The 12,697-nt window shown below is 38.5% G+C and overlaps 1 protein-coding gene across 11 annotated transcripts in view; it reads right to left on the reverse strand.

Moving 5' to 3' along the window:
- DENND4A (DENN domain containing 4A) overlaps positions 1–12,697 on the reverse strand; it is a 142,732-nt gene that overhangs the window by 105,333 nt on the left and 24,702 nt on the right. For 9 of the 11 annotated variants that reach the window (XM_073212031.1, XM_073212030.1, XM_037010015.2 and 6 more), the window contains exon 2: positions 1,281–1,359. The gene's annotated coding sequence lies outside the window, so the exon portion shown is untranslated. Of the gene's footprint in view, positions 1–883; positions 942–1,280; positions 1,360–12,697 lie in introns of all 11 variants that reach the window. The other 2 variants (XM_073212027.1, XM_073212024.1) reach the window with 1 other exon arrangement.

Here is a 12,697-nt window from a genome sequence, read left to right on the forward strand (position 1 = left end):
AGCCTCCAACATCAATGGACTAGCAGTGTTTTTCATTGGTATGATCACCTAGCCTCTATTTTTATACCAATTCTTGGTTTATAAGGTATAATTTGTCACATGAAATCCTTAACCAATTTTACTCAAAAGGCCTTAATACTAAAGTTAAACTAATGTGCCAAGCAGCTATACAAAACAGAATGGCACTAGACATCTTAACAGCAGCACAGGGTGGGACCTGTACTATAATTAAAGTTGAGTGTTGCGTGTACATTCCAAATTACTCACAAAATGTCTATGGTCACTCCAGGACCTCCGAAGGCAAGTCTGAGCTATGTGAGGCCCAGAAGTTCCATGGCCTACTACGATATGGAGCTGGTTTTCTAAATTCTTCTGAAGCCATAAAACTGCAAATGGTGATGGAAATGGAACCCAGATGAAAATGCCCATCTCCCGAGTCCTCTCAACAACCACTGAAGGAGACCTAACTGCACCCTTCACTGCGCCCCCGCTCAGCATGAGGCAGCCAGAGCGGTCGTTGCCCCCTTTCCCCTAGCAGCAGCTAGGGTCTCCATCGGTAGAGGGGGGAATGAGACAGGGACCATGGACTTAGACAGAACAGGGTGAGGGCCTCTGGAAAAAAACAAAGCAAGATAATCCATTGTGAGATTTGCTTTGGCCTGCTGGAGGGCCCAGTTTATTTTTCTGACTTTACCCAGGTGCTGCTTTTCCTCCTCTAGCCCTAATCAAGTGATTTGCAACCTGGGCAAATACAAGCCCAAAATAACATAGTAAAAACAGGAAGGATTCCATCTTGAAAATAAGATTGCATTTTAAAACCCAGTTAGTTAAAAAGCAACTTTCTTAACATACTCTTTAAAAAACAGACAATAAATTAGCCCACCTTGGGAGCAAGGCAAGCAGTCTTGAGTGATATGCTCCCAGGCCAGGAAGCTGCTATCCTGGGAGGAAATCAGAACAGCAAATTTCTTGTAAATAACACGGAAGACTAATAAGAAACTTAGTGTCTCTTCAAAGATAAATATTTTGGACCACTTAGCAGGTCTGCATCCCTAGCCCTTTGTCTCTCAACTGCCTATAAAACCCCTTAGACAATGCACCACCCCAGGACTCTCTTGTCCCCTCCTGGCCTGAGCCAAGAGCTCTGTCCTCTCGCTTTATCTCTAAATAAAAGTCTCTGCCTTGATGTCCTGGGGGGAAAAAAAAGATACTTAGTAGATGAAAGCTTCAGTGTTTAATAGAGAAAACAGATAATAGAAACAAACAAAAAAACTACTTACACATTACTGAAGGTTTTTCTCTAAAAATGATGACAGATTTCAATTTGTAAATTCTGCAAGCTTCAGAGTTTGAGAAATCCTGTATTGAAAAGAATAAGAATTGGACTTAAAGTAATTCCAATAAAATATTTCCCATAAGATTCCTAGGGATACTTGAAATTTTATTAACAATGATAATTTTCAAACAGAACGATTGCCATTTTTTTCATATGGTTAACAGCCAAAGCAATTTTCAAACACTACAATTTCCAGAAAACACATTTCAGTTAAGAATACATGTACACTTAAAAAAGAAAAAGAAACAAAGTGAAAAGGGGGAGAAACAGAGAAAAATAAAAGAATAAGTAATGGCACAAAAAAAGTAAATGGGTAAAGAAGCAAAGAGTGTAAGAAAGAAAAATATGACTATTACTGGGGCATTATGTACAGTGTCCCATTCCTAGTGGAACAATAAACAGAATAATTTAAATGCAGTTTAAAAATAGAGGAGGAGGGGGAAGATGGAGGCATGAGTAGGACAGTGGAAATCTCCTCCCAAAACCATATATTTTTTAAAAATACAACAAATAAAACTAAGCCTAACAGAGAGACCAGAGGATACAGTACAACAACCAGGCTACATCTACACCTGCGAGAACTCAGCACCTCACAAAGGGGGTAAGATACAAGCCATAGCCCAGAGGGATGCAAACGCTTCCCCGACCCAAGCTCACCAGTGGGAGGAAAGAAGTCGGAACAAGGAGGGAGTGGGAACCCAGGACTGCTGAATACCCAGCCCCAGTAATCCGCACTGGGAGCTCAGACACACATTGCACAGTGTGCTGGATATTAGGGAAATGGAAAAGTAAAATCTGCAAGCGGGTCCCCGCAGTCAGCTCCTCCAGGACAAAAGAAAAGCAAGTGCTTTTTGAAAGTCTTAAAGCGACGGGGGCTTCACAGCTGGACGGAATCATCCCGGCACACTCAGCCCAGCAGCTGGGAATCCCGGGGAACATCAGGCACCCTAACCCCCTAGATGGCAGCACAGCTATGAAGCGCCTCATGGCGATAAACAGCCTGCCATTCATTCACCCTCCTACACAGCCCTGGCAGAGCAGCCTGGAAGCGGCCGCACCCACAGCAGCCACCCAGAGTCCCCTCCCAGCATGCAGCCAGCTGGGCCAGACCTGGGGCCGCTGCCGGCAAGCAGCTGCCCTGCACAGGCAAAGGCACGAAGGGGCGCCGTTCCCGTAGGAAAGCACACCTGATATACCTGCCTCCCCCCGCAGGGCTCTGGGCTGCTCCAAGGGTTGCTCCCAGTGCGCGGGTAACCAGCACAGGCAGCAGAGAAGGATAAGGCAAACAGCAAGCAGGAAGGGACTTTGCTCTCCTGGCTAATACATGTGCTACCTGCCTACGACTACCTCTATCACCATGAAAAGGCAGAAGAATTTAATTCAGACAAGAATAACCCAAATAACCCCTGAGAGAGGACTTAACCAATCTTCCTGAAAAAGAATTCAAAATAAAGGTCATAATCATGCTGATGGACCTGGAAACAAACATGCAAGAGCTAACGGATCAAGTTGGGAGGGAGAATACAGAAATAAAACAATCTCTGGAAGGACTTAAGAGCACTGGATGAGGTGTAAGAGGCCATTAATGGAATAGAAATCAGATAACAGGAATACAGAGAAGCTGAGGCAGAGAGAGATAAAAGTATCTCAAGGAATCAAAGAATATCAAGAGAACTGTGTGACCAATCCAAACACAACAATATTCACATGATAGGGGTACCAGAAGAATAAGAGAAAAAAGGGATAGAAAGTGAAGAAATAGTTGCTGAAAACTTCCCCAAACTGGGGGAGGAAATAGTCTCTCAGACCATGAAAGCCCACAGAACTCTCAATAGAAGGGACCCGAGGAGGACACCACCAAGACACATAATAATTAAAATAGCAAATATCAAGGACAAGGACAGAGTATTAAAGGCAGCCAGAGAGAGAAAAAAGGTCATCTGCAAAGGAAAACCCCTCAGGCTATCATCAGACTTCTCAACAGAAACCTTACAGGCCAGAAGAGAATGGCATGATGTATTTAATGCAATGAAACAGAAGGGCCTTGAACCAAGAATACTGTATCCAGCAAAATTATCATTTAAATATGAAGGAAGGATTAAACAATTCCCAGACAAGCAAAAGTTAAGGGAATTTGCCTCCCACAAACCACCTCTACAGCATATTTTAGAGCGACAGCTATAGATGGAAGTACTCCTAAGGCTAAATAGATGTCACCAGAGAAAATAAAATCACAGCAAAGAAAGCACACCAACCAAATATTAACTAAAGGCAAAAAATAAAATCAACTCAAAAGCAGTCAAAGGAAACACAAAAGACCACAGAATAAAACACCTAACATATAAAGAATGGAGGAGGAAGAATAAGAAGGGAGAGAAATAAAGAATCATCAGACTGTGTTTATAATAGCTTAATAAGGGAGTTAAGTTAGATGGTTAGATAGTAAAGAAGATACCCTTGAACCTTTGGTAACCACGAATCTAAAGCCTGCAAATGCAATAAGTACATAACTTTCAGTAATTACCTTAAATGTAAATGAACTGAATGTACCAATCAAAAGACACAGAATGATAGAATGGATAAAAAAGCAAGACCCATCATATGCTGGTTACAAGAGAGTCACCTCAAACCCAAAGACATACATAGACTAAAAGTCAAGGGATGGAAAAAGATATTTCATGCAAACAATAGGGAGAAAAAAGAAGGTGTTGCAGTACTAGTATCAGACAAAATAGACTTCAAAACAAAGAAAGTCACAAGAGACAAAGAAGGACATTACATAATGATAAAGGGGTCAGTCCAACAGGAGGATATAACCTTTATAAATATATCTGCACCCAATACAGGAGCACTAACATATGTGAAATAAATACTAACAGAATTAAGGAGGAAATAGAATGCAATGCATTCATTTTAGGAGACTTCAACACACCACTCACTCCAAAGGACAGATTCAACAGACAGAAAATAAGTAAGGACACAGAGGCACTGAACAACACACTAGAAAAGATGGACCTAATAGACATCTACAGAACTCTACACCCAAAAGCAGCAGGATACACATTCCTCTCAAGTACACATGGAACATTCTCCAGATAGACCACATACTAGGCCACAAAAAGAGCCTCAGTAAATTCAAAAAGACTGAAATTCTACCAACCAACTTCTCAGAACACAAAGGTATAAAACTAGAAATAAATTGTACAAAGACAACAAAAAGGCTCACAAACGCATGGAGGCTTAACAACATGCTCTTAAATAATCAATGGATCAATGACCAAATTAAAACAGAGATCAAGCAATATATGGAGACAAATGACAACAACAGCAAGAAGCCCCAACTTCTGTGGGATGCAGCGAAGGCAGTTTGAAGAGAAAAGTATATAGCAACCCAGGCCTCTTTACAGAAGGAAGAACAATCCCAAATGAATAGTCTAATGTCACAATTATTGAGATTGGAAAAAGAAGAACAAATGAGGCCTAAGGTCAGAAGATGGAGGGACATAATAAAGATCAGAGAAGAAATAAATAAAATTGAGAAGAATAAAACAATAGAAAAAAATCAATGAAACCAAGAGCTGGTTCTTTGAGTAAATAAACAAAATAGATTACTCCCTAGCCAGACTTATTAAGAGAAAAAGAGAATCTACACACATCAACAGAATAAGAAATGAGAAAGGAAAAATCACAACAGACCCCACAGAAATACAAAGAATCATTAGAGAGTACTATGAGAATCTATACGCTAACAACCTAGAAAACCTAGAAGAAATGGACAACTTCCTAGAAAAATATTACCTTCCAAGACTGACCAAGGAAGAAACAGAAAATCTAAACAGACCAATTACCAGCAATGAAATTGAAGTGGTAATCAAAATACTACCCAAGAGCAAAACCCCCAGGCCAGATGGATTTACTGCTGAATTTTATCACACATATAGAGAAGATATAATACCCATTCTTCTTAAAGTTTTCCAAAAATAGAAGAGGAGGGAATACTCCCAAACTCATTCTATGAAGCCAACATCACCCTAATACCAAAACCAGGCAAATACCCCACCAAAAAAGAAAATTACAGACCAATATCCCTGATGAACATAGATGCAAAAGGACTCAACAAAATATTACCAAATTGAATTAAAAAATACATCAAGAAAATCATATACCATGATCAAGTGAAATTCATCTCAGGGATGCAAGGATGGTACAACATTCGAAAACCCATCAACATCATCCACCACATCAACAAAAAGGACAAAAACCACATGATCATCTACATAGATGCTGAAAAAGCATTTGACAAAATTCAACGCACATACATGATAAAAACTCTCAACAAAATGTGTATAGAGGGAAAGTACTTCAACATAATAAAGGCCATATATGACAAACCCACAGCCAAAATCATACTTAACAGCGAGAAGCTGAAAGCCTTTCCTCTAAGATCGGGAACAAGACAGGGATACCCATTCTCCCCACTGTTATTCAACATAGTTCTGGAGGTCCTAGCCACGGCAATCAGACAAAACAAAGAAATACAAGGCATCCAGATTGGTAAAGAAGAAGTTAAACTGTCCCTTTTTGTAGATGACATGATATTGTACATAAAAAACCCTAAAGACTCCAATCTAAAACTACTAGAAAATCTGAATTCAGCAAACTTGCAGGATACAAAATTAATACACAGAAATCTGTTGCATTCCTATACACTAATGATGAACTAGCAGAAAGAGAAATCAGGAAAACAATTCCATTCACAATTGCATCAAAAAGAATAAAATAACTTGGAATAAACCTAACAAAGGAAGTGAAAGACCTATACCCTGAAAACTACAAGACACTCTTAAGAGAAATTAAAGAGGACACTAACAAATGGAAATTCATCCCATGCTCTTGGCTGGGAAGAATTAACATTGTTAAAATGGCCATTCTGCCTAAAGCAATCTACAGATTCAATGCAATCCCTATCAAAATACCAATAGCATTCTTCAATGAACTGGAACAAATAGTTCAAAAATTCATATGGAACCACAAAAGACCCCGAATAGCTAAAGCAATCCTGAGAAGGAAGAATAAAGCAGGGGGGATCATGCTTCTCAATTTCAAACTCTACTACAAAGTCACAGTAATCAAGACAATTTGGTACTGGCACAAGAACAGACCCACAGACAAATGGAACAGGATAGAGAGTCCAGATATTAACGCAAACACATATGGTCAATTAATATACAATAAAGGAGCCATGGACATACAATGGGGAAATGACAGCCTCTTCAACAGCTGGTGTTGGCAAAACTGAACAGCTACATGTAAGAGAAGGAAACTGGGACATTGTCTAACCCCATACACAAAAGTAAATTCAAAATGGATCAAAGACCTGAATGTAAGTCATGAAACCATAAAACTCTTAGAAAAAAACATAGGCATGTAAGTCATGAAACCATAAAACTCTTAGAAAAAAACATAGGCAAAAATGTCTGGAACATAAACATGAACAATTTCTTCATGAACATATCTCCCTGGGCAAGGGAAACAAAAAGCAAAAATGAACAAGTGGGACTATGTGTCAAGCTGAAAAGCTTCTGTAAAGCAAAGGACACTATCAATAGAACAAAAAGGCATCCTACAGTATGGGAGAATATATTCATAAATGACAGATCCAATAAAGGGTTGACATCCAAAATATATAAAGAGCTCATGCACCTCAACAAACAAAAAGCAAATAATCCAATTAAAAAATGGTCAGAGGAGCTGAACAGACACTTCTCCAAAGAAGAAATTCAGATGGCCAAGAGGCACATGTAAAGCAGCAACAGATGCCAGATTTCCTAACTTGGTGGGTCCCTGATATATGTGTTTCTGTGGGAAGTGGAAGAGAAGCATGTAAAGACCCAAAATTATTTGAGTCAATATTTGATAAAGTGTCTTAGAATGGAATCGAGGGTAATTATCATGAAATGAATATATGAGAAATAAAATTAAAAAAAACCTTTTCTGTTTTGGACTGCTAAAAATGGTCAGGATAGATAGAAGTTTTTAAAAACTAGACCACCATTCCACCTCAGATTCGCTAAAAACTTTGGGGCATATATTCAAATATTTCTAAAATCTTACTGCTGGACAGGTAGCACACAGATAATGGGACTTGTGTAACATCAGACTAACATTTGCATATACGGCTCCTAGAAGGAAAAGAGAAAGAGAAAGGGGGAAGAAATCTTATTTGATGAAATAATGGCTATACATGGAGACAAATGAAAACAAATATACAGCAGTTCAAAATATGCGGGATGCCACCTAAGTGGTTCTAAGAGGGAGGTACATAGCAATACAGGCCTACATCAAGAAACAAGAACACTTCCAAATAAACAGTCTAAACTTACAACTAAAGAAACGAGAAAAAGAAGTACAAATGAAACCCAAAGTTAGTAGAAGGAGGGACATAAAAAAGATCAGGGCAGAAATAATATAGAGAAGAATAAAACAATAGAAAAAAATCAATTAAACCAAGGGATGCTTTTTTGAGAAGATAAACAAAACAGACAAACCTTTAGCCACAGTTATCAAGAAAAAAGAGAGTAAGTAAACAAAACAAAATCAAAACCAAAAAAGAAATAGTTACAACTGACATCACAGAACTACATAGAATTATTAGAGATTTCTATGAAAAATTATATGCCAATAAACTGGAAAACCTAGAAAAAATGGACAAATTCCTAGAAAAGAACAACCTTCCAACACTGACCCAGGAAGAAACAGAAACTCTGAACACACCAATTACCAGTAATGACGTTGAACTGGTAACCAAAACACTCACAACAAACAGAAGTCCAGGAACTGATGCTTCAGAGCTGGATTCTACCAAACATTTAAAGAATACCATCCTTTTTGGAGTATTCCAAAAAGTAGAAGAGGAATGAATACTTCCAAACTCATTCTATGAGGCCAGCATCACTCTAATACCAAAACCAGACAAAGACAATACAAAGAAAATTTTAGACCAATATCCCTGATGAACATAGATGTAAAATATTAGCAAACTGAATTAAAAAATATACCAAAAAGATGATCAATCACAACCAAGTGGGATTTGTTCCAGGGATCCAAGAATGGTACAATATTCATAAATCAATCAATGTGATACACCACCTTAACGAAAAGAGGGTAAAAACCATATAATTATCTCAATAGATGCTGAAAAGCACTTAACAAAATTCAAAACCACTCATGATAAAAACTCTTAATAACATGGGTATAGAGGGAACATACCTTAAGATAATAAAGGCCATATATGACAAACCTATAGCTAACATCATACTCAATGGAGAAAAGCTGAGAGCTTTTCCTTGAAGATCAGGAACAAGACAAGCAAGCCCATTCTCCCCACTTTTATTCAACATAGTTCTGGAGGTCCTAGCCACAGCAATCAGACAACACACACAAAAAAAAGGTATCCAGATTGGTAAAGAAGTTAAACTGTCCCTTTTTGTAGATGACATGATATTGTACATAAAAATCCCTAAAGAATCCACTCCAAAACTACTAGATCTAATGTCTGGATTCAGTAAAGTTGTGGATACAGAATTAATACACAGAAATCTGCTGCACTCCTATACACTAATGATGAACTAGCAGAAAGAGAAATCAGGAAAACAATTCCATTCACAACTGCATGAAAAAGAATAAAATACCTAGGAATAAACGTAACCAAGGAAGCAAAAGACCTAAACCCTGAAAACTACAAGATACTCTTAAAAGAAATTAAGGAAGATACCAATAAATGGAAACACATCCTGTGCTCATGGATAGGAAGAATTAATATTATCAAAATGGCCATCCTGCCTAAAGCAATCTACAGATTCAATGCAATCCCTATCAAAATACCAAGAGCATTCTTCAATGAACTACAGCAAATAGTTCTAAAATTCATATGGAACCACAAAAGACCCTGCATAGCCAAAGCAATCCTGAGAAGGAAGAATAAAGCTGGGGGGATTACATTCCCTGACTTCAAGCTCTACTACAAAGCCACAGTAATCAAGACAAATTGGTACAGGCACAACAACAGACCCATAGACCAATGGAACAGACTAGACAGCCCAGATATAAACAGAAGCATATATGGTCAACTAATATATGATAAAGGAGCCCTGGACATACAATGGGGAAATGACAGCCTCTTCAAACAGCTGGTGTTGGCAAAACTGGACAGCTACATGTAAGAAAATGAAACTGGATCATTGTCTAACCACATACACAAAAGTAAATTCGAAATGGATCAAAGACCTGAATGTAAGTCATGAAACCATAAAACTCTTAGGAAAAAACATAGGCAAAAATCTCTTGGACATAAACATGAGCGACTTCTTCATGAACATATCTCCACAAGCAAGGGAAACAAAGCAAAAATGAACAAATGGAACTATATCAAGCTAAAAACCTTCTGTACAGCAAAGGACACCATCAGCAGAACAAAAAGGCACCCTACAGCATGGGAGAATATATTTGTAAATGACATATCCAACAAGGAGTTAACATCCAAAATACATAAGAATTCACAAGCCTCAACACCCTGGAAGCAAATAACCCAATTAAAATCTGTGCAGAGGATATGAACAGATAATTCTCCAAGGAAGAAATTCAGATCGCCAACAGACACATGAAAAGATGCTCCACTTCACTAATTATCAGGGAAATGCAAATTAAAATGACAATGGGATATCACCTCACACCAGTTAAGATGGCCACCATCCAAAAGAGTAGGGAACAACAAATGCTAGCGGAGATGAGGAGAAAGGGGAACCCTCCTACAATGCTGGTGGGAATGTAAATTAGTTCAACCATTGTGGAAAGCAATATGGAGGTTCCTCAAAAAACTAAAAATAGAAATTTGACCCAGGAATTCCACTCCTAGGAATTTACCCTAAGAATGCAGCAGCCCAGTTTGAAAAAGACAGATGCACCCCTATGTTTACCTCAGCACTATTTACAATAGCCAAGATATGGAAGCAACCTAAGTGTCCATCAGTAGATGAATGGATAAAGAAGATGTGGTACATATACACAATGGAATACTATTCAGTCATAAGAAAGAAACAAATCCTACCATTTGCAACAACATGGATGGAGCTAGAGGGTATTATGCTCAGTGAAATAGGTCAGGCAGAGAAAGACAAACACCAAATGATTTCCCTCATTTGTGGAGTATAACAATGAAGCAAAATTGAAGGAATGAAACAGCAGCAGACTGAAAAATTCCAAGAAGGGACTAGCGGTTACCAAAGGGGAGGTATGGGGAAGGGTGGGTGGGGAGGGAGAGAGAAGGAAATTGAGGGGTATTATGATTAGTACAAATGGTCTGGGGGGAATCATGGGGAAAACAGTATAGCACAGAAAAGACAAGCAGTGACTCTGTGGCATCTTTCTTTTTTTTGGTATCACTAATATACACTTACATGAGCAACATTGTAGTTACTAGATTCACCCCATTATAAAGTACCCACCACATACCCCATTACAGTCACTGTCCATCAGCATAGTAAGATGCTATACAATCACTACTTGTCTTATCTGTGCTATACTGCCTTCCCCATGCCCCCCACTCAACATTATGTGTGCTAATCATAATGCCCCTTTTCCCCCTTACCCCTCCCTTCCCACCCATCATCCCCGCTCCCCAGTCCCTTTCCCTTTGGTAACTGTTAGTCCATTCTTGGGTTCTGTGAGTCTGCTGCTGTTTTGTTCCTTCAGTTTTTCTTTGTTCTTATACTCCACATATGAGTGAAATCATTTGGTATTTGTCTTTCTCCGCCTGGCTTATTTCACTGAGCATAATACCCTCTAGCTCCAACCATGTTGTTGCAAATGGTAGGATTTGTTTTCTTCTTATGGCTGAGTAATATTCCATTGTGTATATGTACCACATCTTCTTTATCCATTCATCTACTGATGGACACTTAGGTTGCTTCCATTTCTTGGCTATTGTAAATAGTGCTGTGATAAACATAGGGGTGCATCTGTCTTTTTCAAACTGGGCTGCTGCATTCTTAGGGTAAATTCCTAGGAGTGGAATTCCTGGGTCAAATGATATTTCTCTTTTTAGTTTTTTGAGGAACCTCCATACTGCTTTCCACAATGGTTGAACTAATTTACATTCCCACCAGCAGCACAGGAGGGTTCCCCTTTCTCCACATCCTCGCCAACATTTGTTGTTGTCTGTCTTTTGGATGCTGACCATCCTAACTGGTGTGAACTGATAGCTCACTGTGATTTTAATTTGCATTTCTCTGATGATTAGCAATGTGGAGCATCTTTTCATGTGCCTGTTGGCCAGACTCTGTGGCATCTTACTACACTGATGGACAGTGATTGCAATGGGGTATGGTGGTGCACTCAATAATTTGGGTGATTATAGAAACCACATTGTTTTTCATGTGAAACCTTCATAAGAGTGTCTAGCAATGATACCTTAATAAAAAAATTACATGCTGTAAATGCTTTTATGTAGCTATAATTGTATCTAAACAATTTATTGTATTCATTTTGTTTTTTAAATTTACTTGTATTTACTTGCTTTTTTTAAACTGAAGTATGATTGATACACAATCTTGTATTAGTTTCAAGTATACAGCACAGTGGTTCAACAGTTACCCATATTATTAAATTCACACCCCCACTAGTGCACTTACTATCTCTCAACATAGGAAGATGTTACAGAATCATTGGCTATATTTTCTATTCTGTACTACCATCCCTGTGACTTATATTATGATTGAGAATTTTTATGCCCCCTTTTTTACACCATCTTAACCAAGTGTTCACCCCAACCCCTCCCCCATGGTAAGCACCAGTCGCTTCACAAATGAGATCCTTTGGCATTTGTCTTTCTCCATCTGGCTTATTTCCCAGAGCATAATACCCTCTAGATCCATCCATGTTGCTGCAAATGGTAAGATTTCTTTTCTTTTTATGGATAAATAGTATTCTGTTGTGTATATGTACCACATATTCTTTATTCATTCATCTATTGATGGACACTTAGGTTGCTTCCATGTCTTGGCTATTGCAAATAGTGCTGCAATAAACATTGAGGTACATATATGTCTTTCTGAATCAGGGACTTTTGTTTTTATTTGTTTGTTTGTTTTGGGGGCAAATTCCTAGGAGTGGAATTACTGGGTCAAATGGTATTTCTATTTTTAGATTTTAAGGAACCTCCATATTGTTTTCCACAATGGTTGCACCAATTTACATTCCCACCAACAGTAGAGGAAGGTTCCCATTTCTCCACATCCTCACCAACACTTGTTATTTCTTGTCTTTTTGATAGTGACCATCTGAACCGGTGTGAGGTGATATCTC

Source organism: Manis javanica, chromosome 8 (genome assembly GCF_040802235.1).
Source record: "Manis javanica isolate MJ-LG chromosome 8, MJ_LKY, whole genome shotgun sequence".
In the NCBI taxonomy this organism is placed as follows: Eukaryota; Metazoa; Chordata; class Mammalia; order Pholidota; family Manidae; genus Manis; species Manis javanica.